The sequence below is a fragment of the Heptranchias perlo genome, unplaced genomic scaffold (assembly GCF_035084215.1).
Source record: "Heptranchias perlo isolate sHepPer1 unplaced genomic scaffold, sHepPer1.hap1 HAP1_SCAFFOLD_74, whole genome shotgun sequence".
In the NCBI taxonomy this organism is placed as follows: Eukaryota; Metazoa; Chordata; class Chondrichthyes; order Hexanchiformes; family Hexanchidae; genus Heptranchias; species Heptranchias perlo.
Genome location: NW_027139772.1, coordinates 2209656 through 2228907, shown reverse-complemented (window position 1 = coordinate 2228907; position 19252 = coordinate 2209656).

Sequence of the window (19252 nt, the reverse complement as noted above, 5' to 3'; positions counted from 1 at the left end):
TAGAAACGTTGCTCTATTTATTTTGTATAAACATTGCTCGATTTATATTGTACAATCACTGCTCTATTTATATTGCACAAACATTGCTCTATTTATATTGTAAAAACACTGCTCTATTTATTTTGAACAAACACTGCCCTATTTATATTGTACAAACACTCCTCTATTTATTGTCAATCAGGACCCCCAGATCTCTTTCATTTTCCATGCAAATTATTTTCTTTCCATTTAAGTAGTAATCCATTCCTGGATTTTTATTCCCATGTGAAGCACTTTGCATTTCTCGACATTGAATGTCTCTCTGCCCAATTGCGAAGTATTGAAATCCTCCTGTAGCTTTTCCTCATCAGCTTTGCAGTCGACCACTTTCATCAGTTTTCAGCTTTGTATCGTCTGTAAATGTAGCCATTGTGCTGTGACTCCGAGCTCCACATCATTTATAAAGAGATTTAACAAAAGATCCAAAACAGACCCCCTGTGGGACCCCACTGGTAACGTTCTCCTGGACCAATGACAATCCTTGTACCACTGGGTTCTGTCGGTCATCCTATTCGAATGTCCTGTGAACTATTTCCACTGATTCCCACTATCCTCCTTTTCACTACCAGCCTTTCCAGAGGAATTGTATAAAAGGCTTTATTGAACTCCAAGTACATCTCATCCACTTCCTCACCCATATCAATGTCCTTTCTCACACACTATTCAAAACCTACTTCTAAAACTCCTCCAGCATCAGCTGCGGCTCAATTGGAGTCCTCTCGCCTCCGAGTCAGAAAGTCGTGGGTTTAAGCCCCATTCCAGATTCTTGAGCACATAATCAAGGCTGACACTCCAGTGCGGTATTGAGAGAGTGCTGCACTGTCGGGATGTGCCCTCTTTCGGATGAAACGTAAAACCGAGGCCCCATCCGACCTCTCAGGTGGATGTAAGCGGTCTCATGTCATTATTCGAAGAAGAGCAGGGGAGTTCCCCCCACTGTTCTGGCCAATATTTACAATGAAAACAACAAATGATCTGGTCAATATCGCATTGCTTAGTGTGGGACCTTGCTGTGCACAAATTGGTTGCCGTGTTTCCACGTTACAACAGTTAAGATATTAAACTTCGAAAAGTACTTCCCTGGGTGTTAAGCAATTTGGGACGTCCTGAGACAAGTGTGGATTGATTAAGGAAAGCCAGCACGGATTTGTTAAAGACAAATCGTGTTTAACTAACTTGGTTGAGTTTTTCGATGAGACAACAGAGAGGGTCGATGAGGGCAATGCGGTTGATATTGTGTTTCTGGACTTTCATAAAGTTCCGCATTATCGGCTTGTCAGCAAATTGAATCCCACAGAATAAAAGGGGCAGTGGCAGCATGGATACAAAATTGGCTCAGTGACAGGAAACAGAGAGTAGTGGTGAACGGTTGTTTTTCGGACTGGAGGGAGGTGCACAGTGGGGTTCCCCAGGGGTCGGTATTAGGACCACTGCTTTTCTTGATATATATTAATGACTTGGACTTGGGTGTACAGGGCACAATTTCAAAATTTGCAGGTGAAACAAAACTTGGAAGTGTCGTGAACCGTGAGGACGATAGTGATAGACTTCAAGAGGATATTGACAGGCTGGTGGAATGATCGGACACGTGGCGGTATTTGCTGATTACTATGAAACATGTGATTGTGCAAAGTGTTCATTTTTTGCATCATTTTGTTTTCGGTGTGGAGCACAAATCTTCGGAAGAACATACTCGCCTCAGCGAAAATTAAGCAGGATGATATGAAGAATGCGTGGGCTGAGTGAAAAGAACGGATTAATTTGGGAATGTGATCTCCTGCAGCGTTGGACATGGGAAATCAAGGCCAGTTGTGGTCTTCAGGTGAAGCAGTGATAATCAGACCAGGGGAGGCAGAACTTGTTCAGTTCCCATTTTAAAGTTATATAACCTGTCGTTTTGATATACAGCACTGCGATTTTACCTTGATCTCTGGTGGCGTTGCACCGCGGGGCATTAAGGCCAAATACCAAAGTTTACTGCAGTTTGAGAAGCAGAGACGGAAAGTTTGTTGGAGCATTGGGATGAAAGCTGGTGCGCGAAAGCGCCACCACTGGCTGAAGGGTGCAGTTAAACCGTGACAACTTCAGGTCGCCCTTTAATTGTAAAAGGGACAGAAGCATTTAGAATCCAGAATCGGTGACACTGAAGTCTGACAAAAGTATAACAAAACAAAACAAGGTTTTATAGATAGGATGTGGATACATTTGAGTAAAAAATGTATATTTGCATTTTCAAAAGGCATTCCATAAGATGCCACATGAAAGGTTGTTCCGTAAGTTAAGGGCTCATAGGGTTGGGAGTAACTTATTAGCCAGGAATGAGGATTGGTTAACGAACAGAAAGCAGAGATTAGGGATAATTTTCACGCTGGCACGCTGTAACTAGTGGGGTACCGCAAGGATCGGTACTTGGGTCTCAGCTATTTACAATCGATACGAATGACTTTGTCGAAGGGACCGAGTGCAATGTATCCAAGTTTGCTGACGATACAATGCTAGGTGGGAACGTTAGATGTGAGGATGACAAAAAGAGTCTCCAAAGGGATATAGACAGGTTATGTGAGTGGGCAAGAAGGTGGCAGATGGAGTATAGTTTGGGGAAATGTGAGGTTATTCACTTTAGTCGGAAGAATCGAAAAAGGCAATGTTTTTTAAATGGTGAGAAACTATTAAATGTTGGTGTTCAGAGCGATTTGGGTGTCCTGGTGCAAGAAACACAAAAGGTTAGCATGCAGGTACGGCAAGCAATTAGGAAGGCAAATGGCATTTTGGCCTTTAATGTAAGGGGGTTGGAATGTAAGAGTAACGAAGTCTTACTCCAATTGTACAGGGCTTTGGTGAGAGCTCACCTGGGGTACTGCGTACAGTTTTGTCCTCTTTATCTGAGGAAGGATATACTTGCCATAGAGGTGTTGGAACGAAGGTTCACTAGATTAATTCTGGGATGAGAGGATTGTCCTATGAGGAGAGATTGAGTAGAATGGGCCGATACTCTCTGGAGTTTAGAAGAATGAGAGGCGATTTATTAGAGTCTGTGGGGACTTGACAGAGGAGAGGCTGGGAGCTTGTTTCCCTTGGCTGGAGAGTCCAGAACTAGGGGGCATAGTCTCAGGATAAGGTTTCGGCCATTTAAGATTCAGATGAGGGTTGTGAATCTTTGGAATTCTCTACCCCATAGCGCTGTGGATGCTGAGTCATTGAGTATATTCAAGGCTGAGAGAGATAAATTTCTGGACTCTCGTGGAATCAAGGGAAATGGGGATGGGGCGGGAAAGTGGAGTTGAGGATGAAGATCAGCCATGATCCGATTGAATTGCGGAGCAGGTTCGAGGGGCCGTATGGCCTCCTCCTGCTCCTATTTCTTATGTTACTCCTTGATCCCGAATGACATTACAGCTGAGGAGTCAAGAACACGTTTGGCCTCCAAGGATATTGATGTTAGAGAGTCGCATTTCTAAACTAATGCAATTCTATCCTAACTTTAATATAATATACTACACGATCGTCCATGGAATCAATGTCAAGTGTATTCTAAAAGTAAAGTGAGATGTGAGGGCGGAATATAATTCCACCAAGGTATGTGAACATAATTCTGTACGGGAGCATAGCGGTTATGTCACTGGACTGGTAATCCAGAGGCCTGGACTAAAATCCAGAGTCATGAGTTCAAATCCCGCCACAGCAGCTGGGGAATTTAAATTCAATTAATTAAATTCAATTAATTGAATAAAATTCTGGAATTAAAATATTAGTATCAGTAATGATGGCCACGAAACTACCGGATTGTAGTAAAAACCCATCTGGTTCACTAATGTCCTTTGGGGAAGGAAACCTGCCGTCCTTTCCCGGTCTGGCCTATATGTGACTCCAGACCCACAGCAATGTGGTTGATTCTTAATTGACCTCTGATATGGCCGAGCAAGCCACTCAGTTGTAAAATCTCGCTCCGAAAAGTTATAATAAGAATCAAACCGGACGGACCACCCGGCATCGGACCACCGAGGCACCGGACACGACAATGGCAAAACACCAAGCCCAGTCGACCCTGCAAGGTCCTCCTTACTAACATCTGGGGACTTGTGCCAAAATTGGGAGAGCTGTCCCACAGACAAGTCAAGCAACAGCCTGACACAGCCATACTCACAGAATCATACCTTTCAGCCAACGTCCCAGACTCTTCCAGCACCATCCCTGAGTATGTCGTGTCCCACCGGCAGGACAGACCCACCAGAGGTGGTGGTACAGTGATAAACAGTCAGGAGGGAGTGGCCCTTGGAGTGCTCAACATTGTCTCTGGACCCCATGAAATCTCATGGCATCAGGTCAAATATGGGCAATGAAACCTCCTGCTGATTACCACCTACCGTCCTCCCTCAGCTGATGAATCAGTCCTCCTCCATGTTGAACACCACTTGGAGGAAGCACTGAGGGTAGCAAGGGCACAGAATGTACTCTGGGTGTTGGACTTCAATGTCCATCACCAAGGATGACTCGGTAGCATCACGACTGACCGAGCTGGCCGAGTCCTGAAGGACATAGCTGCTGGACTGGGCCTGCGGCAGGTGGTGAGCGGACCAACACGAGGGAAAAACTTACTTGACCTCGTCCTCACCAATCTACCTGTCGCAAATGCATCTGTCCAGGGCAGTATTGGTAGGAGTGACCACCGCACAGTCCTCGTGGAGATGAAGTCCCATCTTCGCACTGAGGACACCATCCAACGTGTTGTGTGGCACTACCACCGTGCTAAATGGGATAGATTCAGAACAGATCTGGCAGCTCAAAATTGGGCATCCATGAGGCACTGTGAGCCATCAGCTGCAGCAGAATTGTATTCCAGCACAAACTGTAACCTCATGGCCCGGCATATTCCTCACTCTACCATTACCAACAAGCCAGGGGATCAACCCTGGTTCAACGAGGAGTGTAGAAGAGCATGCCAGGAGCAGCACCAGGCGTACCTAAAAATGAGGTGCCAACCAGGTGAAGCTACAACTCAGGACTACATGCATGCTAAACAGCGGAAGCAACATGCTATAGACAGAGCTAAGCGATTCCACAACCAACGGATCAGATCAAAGCTCTGCAGTCCTGCCACATCCAGTCATGAATGGTGGTGGACAATTGAACAACTAACGGGAGGAGGAGGCTCTGTAAACATCCCGATCCTCAATGATGGTGGAGTCCAGCACGTGAGTGCAAAAGACAAGGCTGAAGCGTTTGCAACCATCTTCAGCCAGATGTGCCGAGTGGATGATCCATCTCGGTCTCCTCCCGATATCCCCACCACCACGGAAGCCAGTGTTCGGCCAATTCGATTCACTCCACGTGATATCAAGAAACGGCTGAGTGCACTGTATGCAGCAAAGGCTATGGGCCCCGACAACACCCCAGCTGTAGTGCTGAAGACTTGTGCTCCAGAACGAGCTGCACCTCTCGCCAGGCTGTTTCAGTACAGTTACAACACTGGTATCTACCCGACGATGTGGAAAATTGCCCTGGTATGTCCTGTCCACAAAAAGCAGGACAAATCCAATCCGGCCAATTGCCGCCCCGTCAGTCTACTCTCAATCATCAGCAAAGTGATGGAAGGTGTCGTCGACAGTGCTGTCAAGCGGCATTTACTCACCAATAACCTGCTCACCGAAGCTCAGTTTGGGTTCCGCCAGGACCACTCGGCTCCAGACCTCATTACAGCCTTGGTCCAAACATGGACAAAAGAGCTGAATTCCAGAGGTGAGGTGAGAGTGACTGCCGTTGACATCAAGGCAGCATTTGACCGAGTGTGGCACCAAGGAGCCCGAGTAAAATTGAAGTCAATGGAAATCAGGGGGAAAACTCTCCAGTGGCTGGAGTCATACCTAGCACAAAGGAAGATGGTAGTGGTTGTTGGAGGCCAATTATCTCAGCGCAAGGACATTGCTGCAGGAGTTCCTCAGGGCAGTGTCCTCGGCCCAACCATCTTCAGCTACTTCATCAATGACCTTCCCTCCATCAGAAGGTCAGAAATGGGGATGTTCGCTGATGACTGCACAATGTTCAATTCCATTCGCAACCCCTCAAATGATGAAGCAGTCCGAGCCAGCATGCAGCAAGACCTGGACAACATCCAGGCTTGGGCTCATAAGTGGCAAGTAACATTCGCGCCAGATAAGTGCCAGGAAATGGCCATCTCCAACAAGAGCGAGTCTAACCACCTCCCATTGACATTCAACGGCATTACCATCGCCGAATCCCCCACCATCAACATCCTGGGGGTCACAATTGACCAGAAACTTAACTGGACCAGCCATATAAATACTGTGGCGACGAGAGCAGGTCAGAGGCTGGGTATTCTGCGGCGAGTGACTCACCTCCTGACTTCCCAAAGCTGGGTCAAAATCCTGGAACTCGCTTCCTAACAGCACTGTGGGAGAACCGTCACCACACGGACTGCAGCGGTTCAAGAAGGCGGCTCACCACCACCTTCTCAAGGGCAATTAGGGATGGGCAATAAATGCTGGCCTCGCCAGCGACGCCCACATCCTGTGAACGAATAAAAAAAAACATTTTAAATTAATAGATTCTGCCCTTGTTATGATGCAATACTTTGATATTTTATTATTGACGATTAAATAGCAAAACGTGCAGCGATTTGAGAAGCAACAACGTGGAACTGTTTGGAGCATAAGAATTTTCTCTGCAGTATCGACTGATCACCTGGGTGATGGAAACCTCTGGCGCTACAGCGCCAATACTGGCCAGACGGTGTACTTACAAGTGACTGATGACAGAAGGAGCTTCCTTGAAAACTTGCATTCTTCAAGGGAACATGATAACAGAACAGTGTGGCAAAGAAGTGACAACGGGAAGGTATGATTTAATTAGGAAGGACAAAGTCAGCATGGCTTTATGAAGGGGAAGTCATGTCTGACAAATTTGCTTGAGTTCTTTGAGGATAGAACGTACAGGGTGGATAAAGGGGAACCAGTGGACGGAGTGTATTTAGACTTCCAGAAGGCATTCGACAAGGTGCCACATAAAAGATTATTACTTAAGATAAAAAATCACGGGATTGGGGGTAATATTCTGGCATGGGTGGAGGATTGGTTATCGAACAGGAAGCAGAGAGTTGGGATAAATGGTTCATTTTCGGACTGGCAACCAGTAACCAGTGGTGTTCCACAGGGGTCGGTGCTGGGTCCCCAACTCTTTACAATCTATATTAACGATTTGGAGGAGGGGACCGAGTGCAACATATCAAAATTTGCAGATGATACAAAGATGGGAGGGAAAGTAGAGAGTGAGGAGGACATAAAAAACCTGCAAGGGGATATAGACAGGCTGGGTGAGTGGGCGGAGATTTGGCAGATGCAATATAATATTGGAAAATGTGAGGTTATGCACTTTGGCAGGAAAAATCAGAGAGCAAGTTATTTTCTTAATGGTGAGAGACTGGAAAGTACTGCAGTACAAAGGGATCTGGGGGTCCTAGTGCAAGAAAATCAAAAAGTTGGTATGCAGGTGCAGCAGGTGATCAAGAAAGCCAACGGAATGTTGGCTTTTATTGCTAGGGGGATAGAATATAAAAACAAGGAGGTATTGCTGCAGTTATATAAGGTATTGGTGAGACCGCACCTGGAATACTGCATACAGTTTTGGTCTCCATACTTAAGAAAAGACATACTTGCTCTCGAGGCAGTACAAAGAAGGTTCACTCGGTTAATCCCGGGGATGAGGGGGCGGACATATGAGGAGAGGTTGAGTAGATTGGGACTCTACTCATTGGAGTTCAGAAGAATGAGAGGCGATCTTATTGAAACATATAAGATTGTGAAGGGTCTTGATCGGGTGGATGCAGTAAGGATGTTCCCAAAGATGGGTGAAACTAGAACTCGGGGGCATAATCTTAGAATAAGGGGCTGCTCTTTCAAAACTGAGATGAGGAGAAACTTCTTCACTCAGAGGGTGGTAGGTCTGTGGAATTTGCTGCCCCAGGAAGCTGTGGAAGCTAAATCATTAGATAAATTTAAAACAGAAATAGACAGTTTCCTAGAAGTAAAGGGAATTAGGGGTTATGGGGAGCGGGCAGAAAATTGGACATGAAGCTGAGTTCGGATCGGTCAATGCCCTGTGGGTGGCGGAGAGGGCCCAGGGGCTATGTGGCCGGGTCCTGCTCCGACTTCTTGTGTTCTTTAGATTTGTGGTTGGGATCAGATCAGCCATGATCTTATTGAATGGCGGAGCAGGCTCGAGGGGCCGATTGGCCTACTCCTGCTCCAATTTCTTATGTTCTTATGTTCTTATGCACACACAGATGAAAGGCTTTTAATATATACCTAGATGTCAAAAGACAGGGGTTTGGGATTTAAAAGCAGAACTGCCATAGGTAGCAGAATAATGAAGCAGACTTGATGGGTGATCTGAAGTACCCCTTCTCCTCTTATTGCAATCTTCTACAAATGTAACCATTAACTCCTGCAGTGTCCCTCAGCAGAAGCCATCACTGATCGACAAAGGTAACCATTGCACTGTGTTGCCTTCACCGATAGGGGCAGCATTGCTCCCTTAATTGAATCAATGGAATCCACACAGTGCAACAAACACGGATCCCAGCAGTCAGGAAATGATCACGGGGATGGTTCCTGCAAACGAGACATTGGGATCTTTCTCTGTGGCATTTTATGGACACAATTCGTTTAGGTGGAGCGCATTCAACATAAGAACAAATGAAACACAAGCAGATGTTCTATTTTCCAATGGGAAGGTTTTATATTGTTCTTTTTTATTAACATTTTCATAATGTTGGTAAACTTTTTACTGCAATACCTGTGCAACTGTTCATTTTATAACAAGTTGCTTGTCTGAAGTATAAAATATAGCAAACAGCTTTAAACTCACACTGGATTAATATGTGTTTCAGGGAATACTTTACAAACTGATTGGATTTCAGACAACAGGTGGACAGTTTTCATTTCTTCTCGTCATTGACATTAATTTAAGGATTACAATATAAGGATATTTCACCATTTCCTTCAACTCCTCCCTGAATTTAGTCTGAGTGACTGCATAAACACATGTGTTTGTGCAAGAACACAAAAGTTGAAGCATGAATCCAAATTCTTGCAGAATATCCGCCGTGCCAATGGATGCATTGTTATGCATCATAATAATTCGCAAGTACATGGAATTCACCAAAAATATCACCCATAACAGGATAAAATTCCCCGATATAACAAACAGTAAAATGATGGATTTCCTTCTCTTCTCCATCTCAGGGTCACTGGGAATCTCCCCACTGCTGTAGTTCCGGAGTCTCCTGCGGGCTCTGTTCGACACTAAGACGTGTCTGACGGTTAAAGCATTGAGCAGCAGAATTAGAACAAATGGAACAAATGGGGTAACAATAAAATGAAGAGATTCAAATGCTCCCCATACCCGTGAAAGCAGAGTACTATCTGTTAGATAACAAAAAAAGGGAATGTTAAAAAGTAAATATTTACTTGTATACATAAAGAACCAGAAAGTGTTCTTCACACAGAGCAGCACACTCACTGTTCCCAGAACCACAGCCGCCGTTTTCTCGGTGCAATATTTTGTTTTCAGCTTCTGGCAACAAATGGCCACAAATCGATCAAAGGTGAAAGTGACTGTGAACCAGACAGAACAGTCTGTAGCTGAGTAAAGCAGGACGGCGTGGATATTACACACTTTAAGGTCCAACACGAAAAGGAATTGTGCAGCGTGAGCAATGGGAATCTGTCTTAGTATCACGTCAAAGATAACGACCAGTAGATCGGCCGCTGCCATGGACACCAGGTAACGGGTGACACATTTGGAAAGACCGCACCTTCCTCGAGACAGGATCACAATCGTCACTAAGTTCACTGTAAGGAATGTTAAAAATACGAAATTATACTTCAGGCTCCAACAGAAGGGGAGTTCGTTTTATGAAATTAGAAGCATCCGGTTACAGAGTCTAATTATTTCTGCTCGAGTCAGGGTTTACAGTAAAAGCAGTAACAAGTTGTGAAATGAATAACTGAACATGATAAAACTAAATGTGATCAATAACACGACCTACATCAAACAATAACAAAGAATAGTCTTGTGATGGGATATTTCCGGGGGATCTTGTAATTAAAAGCATCTTGTTTTAGCTGGAAGCCAAAATTACTCGCAGTTCCCAGTTTCAGACGGCAGCCTTTGCTGAATTGGCCTTTCACTCGTGCTATGTGTTCGGAAGGGGATGTTCCTTCTACTCCTAATTACAAAGCGATATTGATAGATTCGGTGAATGGGCAAAACTGTGACAAATGCAGACAAATGTGAGGTCATCCACTTTGGATCAAAAAATGACAGAACAGGGTCCTTTCTAAATGGTACAAAGTTAAAAACAGTGGATGTCCAAAAGGACTTCGGGGTTCAGAGATCATTGAAGTGTCATGAACAGGTGCAGAAAATAATCAATAAGACTAATGGAATGCTGGCCTTTCGATCAACAGGACCAGAGTACAAGGGGACAGAAGTCATGCTGCAGCTATACAAAACCCTGGTGAGACCGCAACTGGAGTAACGTGAGCAGTTCTGGGCAGCGCTCCTTCGGAAGGACATATTTGCCTTGGAGGGAGTGCAGGCATAGGTTTACTGGAATGACACCCGGACTTCAAGGGTTAAGTTACGAGGAGAGATTACACAAATTGGGGTTGTATTCTCTAGAGTTTCGAAGGTTAAGAGGTGATCTGATCGAAGTTTATAAGATCTTAAGAGGAACAGACAGGATGGATAAAGAGAAACTCGTTCCGCTGGTTGGGGATTCTAAGATTAGGGGGCACAGTCTAAAAATTAGAGTCAGACCTTTCAGGAGTGAGATTAGAAAACATTTCTACACACAAAGGTTGGTGGAAGTTTAGAACTCTCTTCGGCAAATAGCAATTGATACTAGCTCAATTTCTAAATTTAAATCTGAGATCGATAGCTTTTTGGCAACCAAAGGTATTCAGAGATGAGAGCCAAAGGCAGGTATATGTAGTTAGATCAGAGATCAGCCATGATCTTATCAAATGGCGGAACAGGCACGAGATTCTGAATGGCCTACTCCAGTTCCTATGTTCCTATGTTCCTTTGTTCTGATTAATGCCAATCTACACTTGCCAGAAAGTGTACAGGTTTGGAAGTGAAATGAAAACAGATTGCGCGGGGTGATGATTCCGACTATGGACACTGTCTCGGTTCACTCGGTGGGGATCCCAGAAGAGGTTTATACCCCATAGTCCTTGGTGCAAATAATCAGTATTGTCAGTAAAGTGGGAGAGAAAAGAGGGAGACAACATTGGAACAGGAGCAGGTTATTCAGCCCTTCGAAAATGGCTTCGGCCTTCCCAGTATTCATTTGCTGGAAATTTTTGCTCATCCAGTTCTGGACGTCGGACAAGCAGTGTAATAAATGAGAGATAGTGGAGGAGCCGAGGGACGTGCTGGAGCTGGGCGTTTTCTGCACACATGTGGAACCCGACGTTTTATGTTCGGATGATGTCGCAAAGGGGCAGCATGTAGATGAGAAATAGGAGGGGGCAAAGGATAGATACTCGGCGGACTCCAGAGTTCACGGTGCGGGTGTCGGAAGAGAAGCCATTGCAGGTGATTCTCTGGCTGTGACGGGATAGATAAGAATGGAACCAGGCGAGCGCAGTCCCACCAAGGTGGACGGCGGAGGAGAGGCATTGGAGGAGAATGGTGTGGCCAACCGTGTCAAAGGTTGCAGACAGGTTGAGAAGGAAGAGGAGGGAAAGATTACCACGGTCACAGTCACATAGGATGTCATTTGTGACTTTGATAAGGGCCGTTTTAGGACAGTAGTTGAGGCGGGGCGGGGGGAAGAAATCTTATTGGAGGGATTCTATCATGGAATTGCAGAAAAGATGGGCACGGATTCGGCGACAAGTTCAAGGACTTTGGAGAGGAAAGGATTTCAGGGAGTTCCAGCGGATATTGGAACAGAGACATCGCCGATGGAGAAGGAAAAGGGGTGAGAGAAACGATGCTGCGACCCCTAGAGGGAGTGAGGAAAAGCAGTGGGTCGGATGTTCACGTCTTGGATGATGATGTTGGATCTGCGCTTGGACCAATGGAAGTGGAGGGAGAAGAAAGGAAATAAATTGAATAGAAATCATAATTACAATTAATTGCATAAAAACCCGCGGTAATTGGTTTCACTCAGGGTCAGTTGGGCTCGAGTTGAGTTAGAAGGTGATGAGCACAAACCGCGCTCCAGTCCTGATGGAGCACTGCATTGTCAGAGGCGCCCTCCTTCCGGGCAGTTTGGTCTGAGATCCCCTCTGCCTGCTTTGCTGATTCATGGGATGTTAAATTTGGGATTATTGCAAGAAGAACATGAATCTCTCGGTGACAACATTCCAACACCAGGCAACCTCAACTAAACTCATTATTCAGCTGCTGTGTGAAAATTATCTGCTCCTTTTATCTTCACTTTCACTCTCCTTCTATCGTTTAAGTTGTTACAGATGAATTTGTGGTTTGCCTTAAATAGGTGATGAAGTATTGTATGAATCTAATGCTTTATTTTAATTTAAATAAAAGGCGACATTTCATATCTGACATGTATTGCAATTCGTTTGAGAGCGGACTTTCCAATGAAATTTACAAATATAATTTCTGAGAGGGAACTGCAACAGAATAACTAATATCAATTCTCCAGGTTTCTAATTGATGATCGAAAGGAAATGGGAGATTATATAAAGTCAGGCTGAGTATCACTGAGAGACTCCCTGAACTGTATAAGGTCAGCATGGTTTTACATTGATATGTCACAGCAGTGAATGGTATTAAATGTGTTGAAATAAGATGAATTGACCTTATTACTTGAAAACAAATTGCTCTTGTAATCCTGCCTAAACATGCTAATCTCATGGGAAGATTGACGATGGTGGAAAGCCAGATAGTTGAGTGGAGCTGGCAGGTATTGTCAAACAGTGTATTTATTGGCTATCAGTCAGATTTTTACTGCTCTACAAGTTGAACTGAGCGCAGAAAAAGGAATAAAAATAACTTCCTGAAAACACATTTCTGATCTAATGGAAATGCACAGTTCTGGCATCAGGCTGGAACAAAGAGTAATATTGCGCGTGTTGGAGAATCAGAGAACATTTAACACTCAAAGTTTGGTGCACAGAAAGCAGGAGTGAGGGCGCAGTATTCATTCATAGAATCATAGAATTATTATATTATGGAAGGAGGCCTTTCGGCCCATCGAGTCCTCGCCGGCTCTCCGCAAGAGCAATCCAGCTGGTCCCACTCCCCCGCCCTAACCCCGTAGCCCTACTTTTTTTTTTCCTTTCAAGTATTATCCAGTTCCCTTTTGAAGGCCATGATTGAATCTGCCTCCACCACCCCCTCGGGCAGTGCATTTCAGATCCGAACCACTCGCCGTATAAATCATTTTTTCCACATGTCACCTTTGGTTCATTTGCCAATCACCTTAAATCTATGTCCTCTGTCCATTGACCCTTCCGACAATGGAAACAGTTTCTCTGTATTTACTCTTTCCAGACCCTTCATGCTTTTGAATACCTCTATCAAATCTCTTCCCAACCATCTCTGTTTCAAGGCGAACAATCCCAGCTTCTCCAGTCTATCCACGTCGCTAAAGTCCCTCATCCCTGGAATCATTCTAGCACATCTCTTCTGCACCCTCTCTGAGGGTTCACATCTTTCGTGAAGAGCCCATAACTGGACACAATGTGGCCTTGTGGCCGAACTGGTATTTTACAAAGGTTCATCATGACTTCCATACTTTTGTACTCAATGCTTCTATTTATAAAGCCCACGATCCCATATGCTTTTTCAACCACATTCCCAACCTGCCCTACCACCTTCAACGATTTGTGAACATATATCCCAATATCTCTCTGTTCCTGCACCCCTTTTATAGTTGTGCCCTCTCGTTTATATTGACTCTCTTCGTTCTAAATACTGAAATGTATAACTTCGCGTTTCTGTGTTTAATGTCATCTGCCACGTGCCTGCCCATGCCACCAGCCTGTCGATGTCCTCTTGAAATCTATTACTATCCTCATCACTGTTTACTACCCTTCCAAATTTTGTGTCATCTGTAAATTTAGAAATTGTGCCTTGTGCACCCAAGTCCAAGTCATCAAGAAAAGCAGTGGTCCCAACACTGACACCTGGGGAACACCACTGTACACCTTACGCCAGTCCAAAAAACAACCTTTCACCAGTACTCTCTGTTTCCCGTCCCTTAGCCAATTCTGCATCCATATTGCTCCTGCCCCCTTCATTCCATGGGCCGCAATCTTGATGATAAACCTACAGTTCCACACTTTATCAAACGCATTTTGAAAGTCCATATACACCACATAAACCGCATTGCCCTCATCTACCCTATCTGTTACATCATCAAAAAACTCGATCAGGTTTGCCTTTAAAAAATCCGGCCTGGCTTTCCCGAATCAATCCATCCTTGTGAAGTGACTGTTAATTCTATCCCGGATTATTGTTTCGAAAAGTTTCCCCACCACTGAGGTTAAACTGATTGGCCTGTAGTTGCTGGATTCATCTTTCCACCCTTTTTTAAACAAGGGTGTAACATTTGCAATTCTCCAGTCCTCTGGCACCACCCCCGTATCGAAGGATGTTTGGAAGATAATTGCCTGTCAGCAACGGAGGATGCATCCCATCCCGACCGGGTGACTTACCTACTTCAAGGACAGCAACCTTTTTCATACCTCCTCTTTATCAATTTTTAGTTCCTCCAGTATCTCAACTATATCTTCCTTCACTGAGACTCTGGCAGCATCTATTTTCCTTGGTAAATACAAATGCAAAGTACTCATTTAGTACCTCAGCCATACCCTCTGCCTCCATGAGTAGAACTCCTTTATGGTCCTTAATCGGCCCCATCCATCTTCTTACTACCCTTTTACTGTTTACATGTTTACTGTTGGCCGCCAGTCTATTCTCACACTCTCTCTTTGCCCCTCTTATTTCCTTTATCGATTCCCCTCTGAACTTTCCTTATTCTGCCTGGTTCTCACTTGTGTTATCCTGACTTCTGTCATACGCCCTTTTTTCCGTTTCATCTTCCTCACTATCTCTTTTGTCATCCAGGGAGCTCTGGCTTTACTTGCCCTACCTTTCCCCCTCATGGGAATGTACCAAGACTGTACCTGAAACATCTCTTCCGTAAAGGCTGCCCACTGTTCAATTACAGTTTTGATTGCCAATCTTTCATTCCAATTTACCCGGGCCAGATCTGTTCTCACCTCATTTAGATTGGCCCTCCTCCAATTGAGTATTTTTACTTTAGAGTGGTCCGTTTCCGTTTCCATAGCTATTCTAAACCTTATGAGACTATGACCGCTGCTCCCTAAATGCTCCCCCACTGACACTTGCTCCACTTGACCCACCTCATTACCTGGAAAAAAATCCAGCAATGCCTCCTTCCTCATTGGGCCGGAAATGTACTCAAGAAAGTTATCCGGAACACATTTCAAAAATTCCAACCCCTCTGTGCCCCTTATATTATTTTTGTTATCCCAGTCTATGTTAGGATGGTTTAAATCCCCCGTGATCACTACTCTATAGCTTTTGCACCTCTCTGTAATTTGGATTCAGATTTGCTCCTGTATGTCCTTCCCACTGGTTGGTGCGCTAAACAATACCCCCAGTAGTTTAATGGCACCTCTTTTATTACTAAATTCTAACCAAATAGATTCAACTGAGAGCAGTGAATTGACGATTGTGGAACTAACACATCAAGGCAAACACGTTACAATATCACACAAGTGATACACGGAAGACATTGAACAGCTGGGAATTGTGATTTCAGTCACAAGAACAGGAACAATCAAACATGGTTTAGAGAATTACGACCTGGACAGAAGAATTGAGACTACTGTTGGTGATAATGTGGAAAACCCATAATGCTTTTCTTGTCTCCCTGCTTTAACAGAGGAGTTCGCCCATTTCATATCAGTGTGTGGGAATCTGGGTTAAAATATCCAACAGCGGCAGATCTTTTGGATGTGCTGCGCTTTTGTGGTCCAACATCACAAACAACAATACTGAACCAAAAATGACTTACCGTGAACGCCAGTGACCTGAGACTGTGGCAGGAAACGGGAAACACAGAGCAAAACCAATACAGTTAAACATGGTTCACGGAGTTAAGAGCTGGACTTACTGGGAACACTAATGGCAGCGATGACGGGGTAGTAAATCCTTTGTACATCCCAGATTGCCCATATCACCCGAAGATATATTATTATATCCCGAGACATGTTTCCACTTTTGGTGAGAAAGAATATATTTCTCGTTCGTCGAGGCAATGCTCCCACTGAGACAACGAAATGAGGAATTCAAAGGAGAACCGTATTTATTTTCGAGTAAAAACCCCAGAGAGACGAACATGTTTCCCGGGGGTTGACATTAATTACAGTCGTGAAACAAACAGATCATGTTTATCATTTCATTCCAACACTTCGATCATTACAAAAATCCATTGAAAGAGTGCGGATTATGTCTGTCGAAAACGTGAACCCCGCAGTCTGAGAGCAGGGAAATGAAGTGAGAGCGGATTCATTTACAGAGTGTGGATTATGACTGCAACATTAGACAATCGGACAATTTCATAGACTTTGTCCCTTTTTCCTTTATAATTGGATATGTGAACTGTCTCAGTGAACTAATCAGTTTTAACTGGATTTCTTATTGAAAAGAATAAGAGCAGCTAATTGCTAAGTAGTGCTGTATAAAGTTAAATATAGTGTTACAAAAACAACAGGCTGCTCTGCACGCATACAAACACACACACCTTCCATTCTCGTATATTATATATCGTATTATTACCATAAATATAACTGTAGATATATCGATAGGCATAGAGGAAAATAAACAGATATATAGCAGCACACCATGTCTCTGTGTCTATCTATAGTTATAGTTATAGTTAAAATAGTTGTGGAAAAGGACAAGGAAAAATGAAATGTGAAAATACAAAACTGGAGGAGGGCAAATTTCACTGTGTTAAAAAGGGATCTCGCCCAGGTGGATTTGAATCAAAAAATGGAATGCAGATCAGTATTTGAACAATGGGAGGAGCTGGTTCGGGTACAGAGTGGACACATTCCCACGAGGGTGAAAAGGAAGAGCATCCAAAGCGAGAATTTTTAAGAACATAAGAACATTAGAAATAGGAACAGGAGTAGGCCATCTGGCCCCTCGAGCCTGATCCACCATTCTATCAGATCATGGCTGATCTTCTACCTCAACGCCATTTTCCTGCACTATCCCCATATCCCTTGATGCCTTTAATATCTAGAAATATGTCGATCTCTGTTTTGAATGTACTCATTGACTGAGACTCCATAGCCCTCTGGGGTAGAGAATTTCATAGGTTCACCACCCACTGAGTGAAGACATTTCTCCTCATCTCAGTCCGAAATGGCATACCCCGCATCCTGAGACTGTGGCTCCTCGTTCTGGACCCCCAGCCAGCGGCACCATCCTCCCTGCATCGACCCTGTCAGAATTTTGAATATTTCAATGAGCTCAACTCTCATTGTTCTATACTCTCGAGAATACAGGCCTCGCCTACTCAATCTCTCCTCATACGACAATCCCTCCATCCCAGGTATCAGTCTGGTGAACTGACGTTGCACTCCCTCTACGGCAAGGATTTCCTTTCTTTGGTAAGGAGACCAAAATTGTTCACAATACTCCAGTTTCGGCCTCACCAAGACCCTATATGTTTGCAGTAAGACATCTTCATTCTAGTACTCAAATTCTCTTGTAATGAAGGCCAACATCCCATTTGCCTTCCTAATTGATCGCTGCACCTGCATGTTAACTTTCAGTGACTCATGTACTAGGACACCCAGGTCTCTTTGAACATCCTGTTTCCTGGATGACAAAAGAAATACAGATTAACGTGAAAGAGAAAAAGGAGCCTTATGGCAAATGTAAGGTTCATGATATAATAGGCAACCAGGCTGAATACAGGAAGTACAGAGGGGATCTAAAAAAAGGAATAAAAGGGGCAAAGAGAGAGTATGAGAATAGATTAGAGGTTAACATAACAGGGAATCCAAAAGTCTTTTATAAACATATAAATAGTAAAAGTGTAGTCAGATCGATCAGGGACAAAAAAGACGATCTTTTTGTTGTTGCAGGGGGCATGGCAGAGGTATTAAATGATTACTTCGCATCCGTCTTCACTGGAGAAGAGGATGCTGCTATTGTAGCAATAAAGGAGGAGGTCGCAGTGATATTGGATAGGATACAAATAGATAAAGAGGAGATACTTAAACGATTGGCGGGACTCAAAGTAGAAAAATTACCCGGTCCAGAAGGGATGCACCCTCGGTTTCTGAGGGAGGTAAGGGTGGAAATTGCGGAGGATCTCGCCATAATCTTCCTGAGATATGTGGGTGGTACCAGAGGACTGGAGGATTGCAAATGTTGCACCCTTGTTCAAAAAAGGGGAGAGGGATAAACCCGGAAATAACAGGCCAGTCTGTTGTGCTTTCTATGATTTCAGTCAGCCCGAACGTCGATGGTTAGACTCAATAATCCGGGACAAAATTGGTACAGAGAGCGTTAAGTGAAGACTTGATAGAGGAGTTCAAACTCCTGAAGGGTTTTGATAGAGTAAATAAGTAGAAATCGTTTCCAGTGGCAGAAGGATCGGTAACCAGAGGACACAGATTTAAGGTGAGCAGCAAAAGAACCAGAGGCGAAATGAGGATACATTTTTTTATGCGGCGAGTTGCAATGATCTGGAATTCACTGCCTGAAAGAGCGGTGGAAGCAGATGCAATAAAAACTTTCAATAAGGAGTGGGTAAATACTTGAAAGAGCAGAGGAATAGGACAGCTCTTTCAATGAGCCCGCACAGGCAGGATCGGCAGAATGGCCTCCACCTCTGCTGTTCCTATAATGATGCTATGATACCATGACATTATAAAAAGGATATGGTGGCACTGGAAAAGGTGACATTTTCTTGAATTGTTGCATGGTGAAGATACTTCCATCATGCTGTGATGCAGAGAGTGACGATTAAGGCACGGTGATTATATATCCAAGTCAGGATGGTGTATGACATGGAGGGAACTTTGAGGTGATTCACCTTCTGCCCTTCTCCTTCTGGTGGTGGAGGCCGCGCGTTTGGGCGGTGCTGTTGAAGAAGCCTTGGCGA